Source organism: Protopterus annectens, chromosome 10.part0, assembly GCF_019279795.1.
Source record: "Protopterus annectens isolate FY-2018-M chromosome 10.part0, PAN1.0, whole genome shotgun sequence".
Lineage (NCBI taxonomy): Eukaryota > Metazoa > Chordata > Ceratodontiformes > Protopteridae > Protopterus > Protopterus annectens.
Genome location: NC_056744.1, coordinates 1,560,428,050 through 1,560,444,168, shown reverse-complemented (window position 1 = coordinate 1,560,444,168; position 16,119 = coordinate 1,560,428,050). Strand labels below are relative to the sequence as shown.

At 41.7% G+C, this 16,119-nt stretch overlaps 1 protein-coding gene across 3 annotated transcripts in view; it reads right to left on the bottom strand.

Annotated features, from left to right (window-relative positions):
• Positions 1-2,088: 2,088 nt before the first annotated feature.
• The window catches only part of LOC122813729 (butyrophilin subfamily 1 member A1-like), an 800,878-nt gene continuing 786,847 nt past the window's right edge, over positions 2,089-16,119 (bottom strand). For all 3 annotated transcript variants that reach the window (XM_044086200.1, XM_044086201.1, XR_006366724.1), the window contains one exon: positions 2,089-2,445. The gene's annotated coding sequence lies outside the window, so the exon portion shown is untranslated. The remainder of the gene's footprint in view (positions 2,446-16,119) is intronic.

Genomic DNA, 16,119 nt, shown 5'->3' with positions numbered 1-16,119 from the left:
TGATCAGGTCCCGCTGGAGCCGAATTACATGTGCCATATAGTTCAGTGACCTTACAGAGAAGGTCACTGAAGTGAACATCCGCTTTCCTAGGCGGTTCATCATCCGAGACTCCTTGTCTGGAGGATGTACCGAGGAACTCTCCTGTGCTAATTCCTTTTTAGTGGCAGCCGCCACCACCATGGCATCCACTGAGGCACCCTTGCTCCAAACTGTCCTGTCTGTGGGGGGGCTGAGGATCCTGTCAGGTCTCTTGGGTATTGGCTCGACAGTGTCCGGCTCCTTCCATGCCCTGGTAGTTATGAGGTCCACCAGGGGGTCGGCGGGAGGGGACACCCAAGAGGTAGATGGGCCTGTGTCAAATGCCTCCAGAAGCACAGACTCATCTGAGGATGGTTTTTGGGCAGACCACCCCCCCCTCTAATGCACAACATTTCCATAATGTCTCCAAAGGAGACATCTTCGGGGGGGGGTGACCTTGGGGTACCTTCCCCTTCCTCTAAGTCCGTGTCTTCTGTGAGGGACTCAGGTGAGTCCAAGTGACTCCTTTTGCACTTTTGTTTGAGAGGGACCTCCTCAGGGGGGGCTGTCTGAGGAGACCTCACCAACAATGTTCTGTTCCTCTACGGGAACCATCTGGGACATAGGCGCAGGTTGTCCCTGGGGCCGGATGATGGAAGACAGGCCCGTCTGAGAGGGAATGGCAGGTGGATCCGTAGCAAGAGCCCGAGGCCTCAAATCCCTCGAAAGGACCTTCTCCACGACATCGAATGCTGAGGGTGAACTGCTTTCTCTAGGATCCGAAAGCAGTCCCCTCGGATCTGGTGTGCGGATCGGCGCCGGAGATGACCCGATCAGATCCGAAAGAGCAGTGCGCTCCGATCTCAACGGAGCTGAAGGCCTACTAACCCCTCCAGATCTGACGCTTAACTTACGGCCCCGAGAGCTTGGATTCGAAAACGGATCCGACAGACTCAAGAGTACAGTTGGTGCCAAAGTAGGAACCACTGCCAGCGCTGACACCACCCCAGCTCCAAAGCTACATGGATCCGACAGCTCCAAACCCCGATAGCGGGTCGGAGAAAGAGCAATGGGAGCGAAAAAGGGGGTCGAGCTCCACCCCGGAGGGGGGGAGGCAAGAGCACTCCCATCTGCAGCTGGGCCTGAAGAAATCGACGCATCATCTGGTCCATGTCTGTGTCGGATAAACTCCTTGTTGACCTGGACGAGGCCACCGAGGCTGGCAGGGAAGGCCGCCTAGACAACCTCGAAGGTGAATGGGTCTCCTCCTCCGGCTCCGGGGAGAAACGTGGAGAATGAAGCCGGGAGGGGGAAGACCTGGAGACCTTAAGGGGAGAGGCAAGCTGCTTGGACGGCGGGCCCGGTGTAACAGACTCGGACTGTCTCTTGTAGCTACGGTGCCTATCTTTTTCCCGCTCTCTATCTCTCTTGTCTCTCTTTTTGCTGTCCCTTTTCTCCTGGACCAAAGAGGGAGGTTGAGTCCCGGCCAGGGAATCGGAGGCGGTAGGTGGGGCAGCCGCAGCCACGGCTGGCGCCACAGAGGAGGAGGATGATGAAGTGGAATCAGGGGGCAAAAGGCCCTGAAGGATTAGCTTCGTCCCCTATCTCTCAAAGCCCTGGGGTTGAAGGCTGCACAAATAGTGCAGCCCGAAGACAGGTGATCAGGCAAATAACGCACCAAGTGTGGCCATCCGCTGGGGACAGCTTATGGCCACACTCGGAGCATTTAGAAAACACAGCTTTAGGGCCTTCAGACATTATTTAAGAAAAAGAGGACAGGCCCACATGCACACACCTTCACACATAGACAGGGGGGAGGGGAATAAGCTTTAACTAACTAAGAAAGTTTTAAAACTACCTACAAAAATACTAAGAGAGTTAGAAGGGAATCACACACACAAAGATATAGAAATTTTTGACAGAAAAGTATATATAAAAAAGCCTAAACTCACGATACCAGCAAGAAGCTCGTTCTAAGAAGCTTACAGAAGCCGCGGCAAATGAGATCTGAGGGTTAGAGGGAGGTGGCAGGGCATTATGGGTAGGGGAGGAGCTTGGAGCTTGGATCTTTGAGCTAGGAAAGCTGCCACAGGTTGCTGATCAAATTAAGTTAACTACTTCAGATCTTCTGTTCATATCCAAGTATACCATAACTCCTTGCTGTACTGTCCCTTCTGCAGCTTCACAACTAAGCCTGGCTGACAAAATAACCAACTGTAATATGCATTTGTTCCAAAATATAGACACTTCCCCACTGTTTGTAGAGTTTGAGCTGCTACTTCTATTAGTGAATGTTAGCAGTGCCTCCTACAATCTTCAACCAGCTACAGCTTGCATTTTCAGAAACCTAGGAGTCAGTTGAGGATGAAGAACCCATTTGAGACATCTCGATATTCCTTCTAGTATTTCTCCTTGAGAAATGTTTTCTGTAAAGGAAAATGAAACAGTCAACACCTGGAAAATAAACTTTCAGACAGAAAAGCAAAGGAAAATTTTTATGTGGTTAGACTACAAAACACCATGATTTTTCCTTGATGTTTCCTATGACTTTTGATACTATGTATGGTTGTTAAATAATGAGGGTACTTTTGTTTTCTGACATTGAGTTTACATATTTTCACATTATTTACTACTAACCATATCAATGGAAATCACATTTTTTATTAAAGTGCCTACAAAAGTCACAAGCTACAGAGAGGTACCGTTGTCAACAGTCAGCATTCATGTTATAAAAGTGGCCAGTACATTCCTTAGTGAGCACTGTGTCAGACTGAAGATGACTGAACAACATGATTTTAGCAATAATGAGAAAACATGTTGGTAAAAGTGTTTTTCTTTTTTACTGGTTTTGTTTAGTTTCTTACTTTTCTCCCTACCTCTGATTTGATTACACAGTGAATTAGCCACAACACACATGGGCAGTCTGCCTTCAGACTCTCATCTATTTCAGGATTACCACCAGGCACAGAACATGCAGTAAGTTCCTGTGCCCTGAATTTGATTTTTTAAGACAGCCATTTCATTCCAAAGCTTCACTCTGGTATAAAACTTTGTGGTACATGTACTTATTACTTCATTTTAATACTGTTCATCACAAGTGGAGATAAAAACATGGTCTTGTGCGGCTACTGGGGTTGTAAGACATGTTTTTAGCATTTTCTGCAGACTAAGCAAACTCTGTCTCCATTTCCATCAAAAGCTGGCATTGATAAACATGTGCAGCTTCCCCGACAAGTACTGGTATTGGGTCACCTCACTGTAGGACCACTGTAGGACCAGTCAGTGAAGCCTCAGTAAGTCCTTTGGATCACATATATACCATTCAGTGAGTACTGCTGTTGATCAAGTGTTCCAGTCCCAGTCATCAAACAGTATCTTTTATGCTGCAACTAGCCAAATGTTTGACCTCAAAGAGATAACAGAGTAAAGTTTTGCATTACACAGTACAGAAGAGGTGTATGGAAACTATGCCACACCCCCATGCAAAAATGCTTACTGTATTATTTTTGTTTTATAACTTAGCTGTGCTGATTACTTTTTATTTATTTAGTTCAAGATGTGCGGCCACTTCACAAAAGCAGTTTTTGATACATGTGGTCATTTGGTGAGAGGTTAGTCATTAAAACTGACAGAAATTCCCTCACTAAGTTATCCAGGATCTCCAGTAAGAGCTCTAACTAGAATACAAGTTCTGCAGTTAGCCATGCAATGACTACAGCTCACTTACAAACGCTAGTTACCAATAGCATTAGAAGATTTCCAGCCTTAGCATCTTTGTACAACCTCAGCAACATGATTTAAAAGACAAAAAGATGTACTGAAGATATTTGTAAGGTGCCATGCAATGTCAAGTCTGCATTTTCTCAGTCTGTAGTTTCAGCTTTATTGCTTCACATTTATCTGCCATAAGATATATATATATGTACATGTGTATATATATATATATATATATATATATATATATATATATATATATACACACATATATAAATATATATATATATATATATATATATATATATATACACACACACATATATATGGGTCTACGTCATATGACAGAAAACTAATTTGACCTAAATTCATTTATCCGAAACTCAAATAAACGAAAACTCATTTGACCAAATGTTAGTAGTGGCAGTGTATATGGCCTTTTCCCCACTGTAGTGCTATCCTGGAGTTAGTATATATAATTAGGGAGGTGTGGGGGGCACAGCTACACCTACTTTGGTTTTATATTGTCCAGTGTCTGTTAAGAGGGTAAGTAACTACTTTTTACCCAATGTAGGTGGGGGATACGCCCCCTACACTCCTCAATGTGGGGAGCTGTGCCCCTCCAATTATATATACTAACTCCACGATCACACTACAGTGGGGAAAAGGACATATAAACTGCCACTACTAACATTCGGTCAAATGAGTTTTCAGTTGTTAGAAAAATGCATAATAGCAATATGCATGCTTACTGCATTAAAGGCTTAAAAGGGTTAATACATTTATTCTGTTCTTGTTGTTTGAATCTGCACAGCTACTAGAGACATTTTGATTCTGCTTATGCCATGAAAATATGTGCAGCTACTAGAAACTTGATAAGAGACATTTTATTCTGCTTATGCCATGTGAAAATGTGCATCTGTTAGAAGCATTGATAAAAGAACAATGGATGTTTGAAAGCTTAACCATAGTCAGTATTACTTGTACTAAAGCTAGAAATATACCTTGAATCTAGACAAAATGTAACATATATATATTAGAACTGTGCAATTAAAAAATTAAAGAACCAAAAAGGGCTAAAATAAGCCCAAGGCCAGGTTGTTTTTCTCAAATGTTTTTGCAAGACAGCAATAATCTGACCATGTCAGCAATAAGTCTAGTAACATTTTCTGTGTAACATACAGAAAGCTGTATCCGACTACGTCAGCAGTAAATTTAGTAACATTTTCTGTGTGACGTGAAGAGAACTGTATAAGAATAACATACTGAACTCCAGAAAATCAGACAAACCTTGTACCTACATGCTTTGTCTCCTTGCTGCAAGTAATAAAGGATGCCTTGCTTGAACCTAACGTGCATTGGTCTTTGAAGTTTTTCTTTTACAGATTGGTCCTTCGGACCGGAAACCCTCTCTTCACCTCGGATCAGACGGCCAGGTGGCTGAGACCGTACGGGGAAGAAACCAAATCGGTTCTTCTCATATGTAAAGTCCTCCGACTGAATTGTCGTTAAAAGAGGCCAGCCACTTTCTGATCTGTGTCTGAAGGACGGGTTTTCCGCGAATCGGCGATCAATCACGTGGAATCAGGTAAAGTGAATCTACTTTTTTCTGTTTCAAGATCAGGGACTGGATGTGTATTGTTTTTATCAGATTGTACTTTTCTTACAGTCAGGGATAAAAGGGGTACTGTCTTGTCATAGTTCAGGTGAAACAGAGTAATAGACTTTAGGCAGTCATTCTGAAGAGATTATAACAAAATCCGTGGTACATGTTAAAACTAAGAAATTTAAGGTGAAGTTACAACTAAAATGGGTAATAATTGCACAAAAACACCCCAAAACCCGCCGTTAACAGAAGACGCGAAATATATGCAGTTGCAGCACTCCGATAATATTAGATATTTTTCAAAATGGGTTATCAAGTATGAGTTCGACGGAAAATTAGAAAAATCCTCACTTATCAAACTTATCAAGCAACTCAAAAATGATTCTAAAGGTCAGGTAAAAAAACAACGATGGTTAGGAATTCCTCAGGCACACAGGTGGCTGGAGGAAGTAAACCGTAGGGACCAAAAGAACAAAGATTCAAAAGCAATGTTTTTAGATAGGGAGGATAACAACTTAGTAATAGCATCAGCACCTCCACCTCCCTTACCCGAATATGAAGCGAGTGAACAGGTTAGTCCACCCCCATTATATCCTGTGGTCACTGGAGACAGAGACATTTAAAATCAGAGATCCCATCGAGATCAGGTCCCGAACAAAGGCAAGTAATTCAGAGGAAGTTATTGAGTTATGGCAAATAGTTAAGAATTCACGATCTACAGGAGAGGAGGAAGAGATATGTCCGCTTATAGAGGTACCCAATCCTCAGGCAGGACAGGACAATCAGGACCCAACCATTCTAGTATATAGACCTTGGACTCTGGAAGATATCCGGAAAGCCGCTGAGGGAATTCCCCATCCAAAGATTAATTTTAGAAAATTCTCAGAAGACTTACAAGGAATGAAGTTAAGTTATAACTTAAACAGGGAAGAAATAGAAAACATAGTTAGACAGATTGTAGGGCCAGATTGGTACATGATTTGTGGCAACTGGAATCCTCGCAAATCTGTACAAAGACCCCTCCCACATAGCAGTGCAGAGTTAGACACGAGTAAAAGGTCTTACAGGCTGCATCTCTGAAAAATGGAAACCTAGGGCAGACTGGACTTGCATTAATCAATGCATCCAACAAGAAGGTGAAACAACTGACTGATACTATACTAGATTACTAAAATGTTTTAATAACCACTGTGGAATGCAGGTTCCCGAAGATCAAACACAGGATTCCCCATATGAACAGCAGTTAAAGTATGCATTTTTAAAAGGCAGTAGCATGCCTATAAGCAGTTTCATTACAAAACATATGGTAGACCATCGTACAAGCAGGTTGCAATCATTACTTGAATATGCTAGGCATGCCAAAAGGCATTTTAATAGCAAAAAGAAAAAGAAGGCTCAAGTATTTTCTGTAGAAGATGGAGCAGAAGTCTATGTAGTACAGTCTGGGAAAAAGGGCAAGAAAAATGCACAGGAAAACAAACAGTCTGATCAACGATCAGAGGACTTTAAAGGGCATAAGAAAAGGGGAGAATGTTTTAAATGTGGTAAAAAGGGACATTTGGCAAAGGATTGCAGGAAAAATAAGAAGGCAACAACGGAAGATAAGAAAGGTGAAGACTGACTATATGACAGTCAAGAACACTAGAAGGGGCCAGTAGAGAAAGGACACATGAAAATGTAAAAGAGGGAGTAGAGGAAGTGCAGGAAGTTAGCGACAATGAAGAAGACGAAATATTAGACCTAGCTTTATTGAGCTTGGAGCTCTATTTAGCAGACACGAAACCAGAAGTCACACTCTTGGTGGAAGGGAGGGAGGTCAAATTTTTGCGTGATTTAGGGGCATCATGGACCCTGATACACCCCTCTAAATTACCAGAAAACTCGGAGTCACCTGATTACATACTGGTCAAAGCAGCTAATGGACAGCTGTATCAGGAGCCCCTCTCCCGTAACATCACAATAACTGATCCAGTTTCAGGATTGACACAGAAAAGCAAAATTGTAGTTTCTGCAAAATGCCCAGTAAATCTCTTGGGCAGAGATCTTATGCAGTTATTTGGTATAGCAGTAGTCCCAACCATGCAGGGTATGGAAGCACAGCGACAAACCAACACCTTTATGGTGCAATCGGGGGGTGAAACGTTTTAGTGGTACAGCCAGGACTTGGTTACGACTGGTCCAGGGACTGTAACCAAGGAACTGATGAACGTAGCCATCAGTAAGTTCCCCTCCCTTGACATTGATAAAAAATACCTGTTACATTGTACCCGGTATTTTTGTAACACACCAGGATCTGATAAAGAATATGAGAAAAAATTATTTATAAATCGTGCAAATAGATTGGTATTGCGTAATTTGTACTGAGATGCAGAAGGGAATAGTGTAGCCAGCTGTTCAATGCCCCAGGAATTTTTTGCACTTTATAAATCTAATTGATTACCACATGTTAGCTTAACCAAAAACAAAAATGTAAAATGGGCAGACCTAGGGGAAAAGTCACGAGATGGGAGAAACAAACAGAACTGGAACTGTCAGGACAGGGAATACAAGTGCAGAAATTGAACTGGGTAAGTCAGATCAACCCAGCTGTGCACTTATATTCTTACGAAGACAGCTGATAGATACTCCTACTAAAGGAGGAAGAAAACGCCTTATGAGATATACCAGAGACTCTCTGGTCGACAGGAAAATCAGATGTAGGACTCATTCGTACAGCAGGGCCAGTTAGTATCACACCAAAGTCAGCATTTAGACCACAAAAGAGACAGTACCCCTTAAGAAAAGATGCAGAGGCAGGGATAAAGCCTATTATAGCAGCATTACTTAAAGGAGGGGTACTAATAGAATCTCCTGATTCACCATGTAACACACCCTTATTTCCAGTTAAAAAAGCCAATGGAGAGTGGCGTATGGTCCAGGACTTACAAGCAGTAAATGACGCAGTAATATCAAGGGCACCCATAGTGCCAGATCCACACACTCTGTTAAATGACTTAAAACCTCAACAAAAGTATTTTTCTGTGGTAGACATTAGCAATGCATTCTTTTCAATACCGATACACCCTGATAGCCAGTATTGGTTTGCATTTACATTTCAGGAAAAAAGATACACATATACGCACCTACCACAGGGATATTGTGAAGTCCAATGATATTCTCACAAGAAATGGCAAGCAACTCGGCAGGATTCAACCCACCAAAAGGTTGTCAGGTTTTACTTTATGTTGATGGCATTTTGTTAGTGGCCCCCACCCTGCAGGATTGTAGAAAAGATACCATAGCACTTCTACTATTTTTAGCCGCTGAGGGACATAAAGTAAACAAAAGCAAACTACAGCTCTGGAAAAAACAGGTTAGGTACCTAGGATATGTAATATCCAAGGAAGGTAGAACATTAGATGAGGACAGAAAAGTGGCAATTTTACAGGCACCAAAACCCACTACTAAGAAGGAAATGATGTCCTTCTTGGGTACGACTAATTTTTGTCGAAGCTGGATTCCAAACTATGCCTTGGAATCTGCACCCTTAACTGACCTTATATATAAGATGCCCATGGCAGCACAGGATTTGTTACAATGGACATCAGAGGCAGAATCTGCCTTTTGTAAACTGAAACAATTAATAGTGTCCTCACTAGTCCTGGGATTACCAAACTACCATAAACGTTTTTTCCAGACTGTAGATTGCAAGCAGGGTTATATGACATCAGTACTAACACAGCAACATGGGGATAAGCAACGTCCCATTGCTTACTATTCCTCACAGTTGGACCCAGTGGCACGGTCACTACCCCACTGTGTCCAGGCAGTAGTTGCAGCAGCAATGGCAGTACAGGCTTCAGCCTCAGTAGTCTTGTTCCACCCTCTCACTTTGAGGGTACCCCATGCAGTCGCAATTATTTTACTACAAGAAAAGGTGGCATATCTCTCCCTGCTAGGCATCTTTCCTGCATGACTATATTGTTGAGCCAACCTCATATGACAATTGAACGATGCACGACCTTGAACCCTTCTAGTCTGCTCCCACCTCCTGCAGATGGCACACCACACCGCTGCCTGCAAGTAATTGAGCAAAAGACATTACCTAGAAAAGACCTCACAGATGTTCCCTTGGATGATGACGAGGTGACATACTACGTGGATGGCTCGTGCAAGAGGGGTCCCGCAGGACAGAACCTAGTAGGATATGCAGTAGTCTCTGATACTGAGGTTGTAGAAGCAAAGTCCTTACCGCACAATTTATCTGCACAAACAGCAAAATTGATTGGCCTGACATGGGCATGTACCTTAGCAAAGGGTAAATGTGTAAACATTTTTATTGATAGCCAGTACACTTTCTCCACTGTACATGTGTTTGCACAACAGTGGAAAAAACGGGGAATGATAACATCTACTGGAAAACCTATAAATCATGCACAGTTTATTTTAGATCTTTTAGAATCTATTCAGTTACCTCAGAAAGTGGCCATTTGCAAATGTACAGCTCACACCAAGCAACAAGATAAAATTTCAAAAGGTAATGTAAAAGCTGATACAGCTGCGAAACAAGCAGCTACAGAAGTATTTCTTTCAAATGAGGAATTACAACCCTCTAAAACTTTGAATCTAGATATGTTAAAAACAATGCAGACACTCACTACGCAAGCTGAAAAACAGCGATGGATGAAACGAGGAGCAGTCCTTGAAAAGGGGCTGTACACCTCTAAAGAAGGGAAACCAATACTGCCCTCTAATTTGTTCAGCTATGCGGCATTGTTGAGCCATGGGCAGTGCCATGTCTCAACAGGGGGGATGATACAGCTGGTGAACCAGGTGTTCACAACATACGGATTTACAAACTACTCTAAAAAATTTTGTTTAATGTGTCAGATTTGTAACAAACATCATGCACAGGGGGCGATAAAGCCCAAGCAAGGGAGTTTTTCCACATCACCATAACCGTTTCACACTATCTGTATGGATTTCATAGAATTGAACAAATGTGAGAATAAGAAGTATTGCCTTGTCATTATAGATATGTTTTCCAGGTGGGTGGAAGCCTTTCCAACCAAAAATCCAGATGCAGCTACAGTGGCAAAAGTACTTGTCAAGGAAATTATTCCTAGGTTCAGCATTCCGGAAAGAATCTACAGTGACAATGGTACACACATTGTAAATCAAACCATACAGCAGTTGAGTAAGTATTTTGGTATTTCTTTAAAAAATCATTGTGCATATCATCAGCAGTCTGCAGGGCTGGTTGAAAGGCATAATGGTACACTGAAAAGCAAATTGAGAAAACTAATAGCTGAGACAGGAAAAACATGGTTGTACTGTTTACCCCTGGCACTGTTGAACATGAGAACTGTCCCTACAGCAAAAGGACTGACTCCTTTTGAAAAACTGTTTGGAAGGGCTTATTATACACCCCAGTGGAAACTTCTTATGTCATCAGACCAGGAAGCTGATTTTACACTAGCTGAATATATGAAAAAGTTGTTGTGTTCTAAACATCTGGTGCAGTCTAATTCTGTTTCAGACCAGAAATGAACCGAAACATCGGAAGTGACAGTGACGCCATGAGACTGGGTATGGATTAAAATCGTGAAACGAAAAAACTGGACATCGCCAAGGTGGGAAGGTCCCTACCAGGTGCTTCTTTCGACACCTACTGCAGTCAAGATAGCAGAGCGAACTTCGTGGATACACCTGACGCACTGCAAGCTGGTGAAAAACTTTGAGTTGGACAAAGACCTTACCTCTCCATCGGGACCTTAAGCACAAAAGTCTGGCTACAAAGGGGGGTCAGATCAATAGGAACTGATCCGTCTCAAACCCAGTGAAGCAATCATCAGTGCTAAAGGTCCTATAGGGCAGACAGTAAGATCACGTGTCTTAAGTGAGATGACGGAATCGAGTAAGATCCAAATACACCTACTTGAAAGAACCAGAGAAAACAGGAATGCAGAACAATCGTTTTCACAGAAATATTACATGACCATCCTGTTGACTGTACTGGTAACAATAATCTTTTTATTGTGGCCATTTCTTTAATCAGCCACGCAAGTAGAATTAAATAAGCATGCAGAATGGCACCCAAACTTCAATACCTACCAGGCAATCAAATACGTGTATGCTGAAACCTTTAATGTTTCGAATTGCTGGGTCTGCGCAACTCTACCAACAGCATATGGGGGGGTTACTGCTAACTTCAGTTCCCCTAGGGGCTAATGAGACCTGGGAAAACCTAATTCATGACATATCAAATGTCACATCAAAAGATAAAGTAGCATTGCACTTGTCTATTCGTCAGAAGGGAACCATGTGTTTTTATAAGAATGATGCAGTCAAGGTAGGATGGAGCAATTGCAATGTAACAGTTCTCTATAGATGCTACACTAAATCTCATAACATCAGATCCTATTGCAACACGAGCTATAATTCATTTGTTAAACTGATGCATAGGACAATCGAAGAAGTAAAACATGATACTGTCCTCTACAGACAGCTATCTATAATCAACAGAAAAATGTTTCACGCAGGACAAGGGTATGTTTATAGTAAAGTTACTACAAAAGTGGAAGACTGTTACTTTATATGCAGAAGAAAAGCATATAAATGGCTACCCGAAAACTGGTCCGGTAGCTGTTTTTTGGGGTACCTGGTTCCGGCCATACGACACACAGCAGTTTTACCTCAAGGAAAAATTCGGAATGTCCGAGAAATCAAGAAGCCTTTCACTCCAGTGGGGCAAATCAATGCATCCTGGAAGTACCATCATGACTTAGGCCCTGGGAATAACAATGGACTGTCGCACATGGACCTGGGTGATACCGTCATATTGTGGGCAGGTGTACTACCAGCATATGGAGCAACAAAATCAGTCTGGGAACTGAGAAAATTGTCTAAACTTCTCAAAATAATGAGTAATGCAACCTTTTCCGCTCTAGAATTAATAACCAATAAACTGACCACCATGAGAACAGTTGTGCTTCAAAATCGCATGGCTCTTGACTTCACCCTAGCGGCAAAAGGAGGTACGTCTGCTTTAATCCAGGAGGAGTGCTGTTCGTACATTCCTGACTACAGACACGAAATAGACAACCATCTTAAAGTAATTCAGCAAGTGTCGGCCATGACCAAACCGGGACCAAATCCATTGACGGACATTTTTCAGAAATGGTTCGGGGGTTGGGGTAGCATCCTGATGAACATTCTGATTGCCATCTGTGCAGGGATAGCCTTACTGATGGTGTGTGGGTGCTGCTGCCTCCCCTGTATGAAAGGACTAGTTAAAAATATTGTAGACACTTCAGTTTCAGAAACTTTGTACCAGGATGCTGAACTCGAAGAATTACTCAAAAATTGAAAAGTGCTTTCATGGGCTTAAACTAAATGACTCTCTAACTGCAAATCCTAGGTAGAAAGAGGTTAAGGAAAGAAAAACTCTTTATGCTTGTTTTAAAAGTAAAATAAAGTATTAAAAGGGGGGAAATGTTAGAAAAATGCATAATAGCAATATGCATGCTTAGTGCATTAAAGGCTTAAAAGGGTTAATACATTTTTTCTGTTCTTGTTGTTTGAGTCTGCACAGCTACTAGAGACATTTTGATTCTGCTTATGCCATGAAAATATGTGCAGCTACTAGAAACTTGATAAGAGACATTTTATTCTGCTTATGCCATGTGAAAATGTGCATTTGTTAGAAGCATTGATAAAAGAACAATGGATGTTTGAAAGCTTAACCGTAGTCAGCATTACTTATACTAAAGCTAGAAATGTACCTTGAATCTAGACAAAATGTAACATATATATTAGAACTGTACAATTAAAAAATTAAAGAACCAAAAAGGGCTAAAATAAGCCCAAGGCCAGGTTGTTTTTCTCAAATGTTTTTGCAAGACAGCAATAATCTGACCATGTCAGCAATAAGTCTAGTAACATTTTCTGTGTAACATACAGAAAGCTGTATCCGACTACGTCAGCAGTAAATTTAGTAACACTTTCTGTGCGACATGAAGAGAACTGTATAAGAATAACATACTGAACTCCAGCAAATCAGATAAACCTCATACCCACATGCTTTGTCTCCTTGCTGCAAGTAATAAAGGAAGCCTTGCTTGAACCTAACGTGCATTGGTCTTTGAAGTTTTTCTTTTACATCGGTCAAATGAGTTTGCGGTCATTTGGGCTTCGGAGAAATGATTTTTGGTCAAATGAGTTTTCGGTCATATGAAGTAGACCCATATATATATATATATATATATATATATATATATATATATATATATATAGATATGGGTCTACTTCATTTGATCGAAATTTCATTTGATCGAAAGTTCATTTTATTGAAAACCAGTATTCAAGGCAAATAGGGATTTGTCCCCCTCCCCAATGTTGTGCAACCCTGGACTTGGTATATATAGTTAGGGGGGGTGGGGGAGCCCCCCACCTAGTTTCAGTTAAAATCTGTACTTTCTATGTTATTTTCTGCTCTTAAAGGAAACTTGGTAGGGAGGCTTCACCCCCCCAATGTGGGGGCTGCACCCCTCACACCCCCCAACTATATATACCAACTCCAGGGTCGCACAACATTGGGAAGGGGGACAAATCCCTGTTTTTTGCCTTGAATACTGGTTTTCGATCAAATGAATTTTTGAGCAAATGAATTATGATCAAATGAAATTTCAATCAAATGAAGTAGACCCATATAGAGAGAGAGAGCACGAGTGAGAGAGAGATTGATAACTTATCTTTTAAAGTACAGTGAGATTACCCAGTGTAAATAGTTTTATTATATTTATCTTCATAACAAACCCAGATATAAGGATGTAATAGACAGTAAAAACTTACCATAACAGTACATGTTCAAATAGCTTACTTTTGCAATAATACTAACTTATGGGACATATCCTGCCAAGCTCAGGCACATTCCTTTTGTGAAGTAATTCTGAGCTTATGTATAGGACTATGTGCTGGTACATAAGGGGTGTACAGGTGTGAAACTCCTCAGAACTTTCTTGCTCCAAATAAAAAAAGCCTGAGGCAAATGCTCAAAAAGGACTGATTCAATTACAAACAGAAGAAAAGGAGCAAGAGTGGAAGGGTGCAAGGTTCCACCTTAGCGAGAGTTAGAAGGGAGAAACATGAGGGAGGTCAAGTTGTTACAGAACTGTGCTATGTTCATCATTAGATTATCATTGTTGCAGAAATGTTAATTTATGAGAACATTTTCAGAATTGTTAGACAGAAAGGGTGGAGGGTTCAGTGACAGAAGAGGAGTCCAGTAACTCTTGAAGGATGGTCCTGGAAAAAACTGTTCTAGATCTGGAAAAGGCATCCAGTTTGTAATGTTTGGTAAAACTGTGGATGGAAGACCACGTATCTGCCTCTAAGACAGACTTAGAATCCATAAAAAGCTCCATAAAAAGCTACATGTCTAGTAGAATGCCCTTTAATTTGACCTTGTAAACATCTGTCATGGAAAAAGTAGCAGAAAGAAAAACCCACAGAAATCTATCTACACACTGTATTGGTTATAATGTCCCTGTATCCTTCCATTATAAGGCACATTATTGAGTACAACACACCTTTCAGCTTGCACCTCGCAAGGCACATGTAGCAGCTAAGATACCACAGAGGTTCCTCACCAGGAGAACCCAGGGTCTCAAACATCTACCATACACAGATAGGCTAAAAGCCCTGTCACTCAACTCGGTTTCATACAGACTCCTGTGAGGTGACCTCTGTCTGGCATACAAGGCGATCATGGACCCCACCTTGATGGGACTGCTACATATCTGCAAGTCAAGCTCCACTCGAGTAACTCACACGCACAGCCTCAACCTGGTCTGTGACATCAACAGGACTTGTTGGCGGGACAGATTTGTGTCCCAGAGACTCCATCATCTATGGAATAGACTTCCTCTCCACATCAAGCAGAGTACCTCTTTACCTCTTTTTAAGCACAACCTGGATAACTGGATGGGAAACAGAAAATATACCCCTGGGATTCCACCCATGTCACTGCTGGACAGGGGATTGGGTGCTGATTTGTCTAAACATGAGCTAAACTCTTGGCTAGGCTTATAAGGGCCTCAGGGTCAATAGCCTAGTAACCTCCTATGATCATATGATAGACAAGGCCTGTTTAGAAACTCAAAGTCCCTCCTACTTTCAAAGGAAATGAAAAACTGATCAGGCTTTCTAACATATTTTGTCTTATCCATGTAGTATCTTAGTTGCCTATGCATATCTAGTAATAAGGAATTCTTCCCTCCTTAATTTGAAGATTGGGAAAATGCAAGTAAATGAATAGATTGACATACATAGGCTCATAGGATTTTACTAGGCTATCAACGTGGAGGTCATTTCAAGCCTAGCCATTTCATCCCAATGTAATACCATAGATATGCTCATCTATACCCAGTATTCCATTTAGTAATGACTGCCCATGTCCAGGAGGGTTGTGGGCACTATCCCTGGTAAAAATTTATGGTGCCCCATCCACTTGTCCAGGTTCCTTTTGAACAGTGTCAGAGGTGCTCTGTTTCACAAGTATTGGTAGCCTAAGCCAAAGATGCTGCAGTCACTGGGATACAAATCTGTCCTTCCAGCAGGTCCCATTTAAGTCACAGGCCATATTTAGGTCCCTGGAATTGGAGGCTCTAGTCCTGTTTGATTTACAGATGTGCAGTAAGTTTTTTAGATTTGGGTCTGGGATTGCTCTGTAAGCCAGGCACAAGTCTCCCCTTAGAAGTCTATACAATATAGAGTATAGTGACAGGGACTTTAGTTGGTC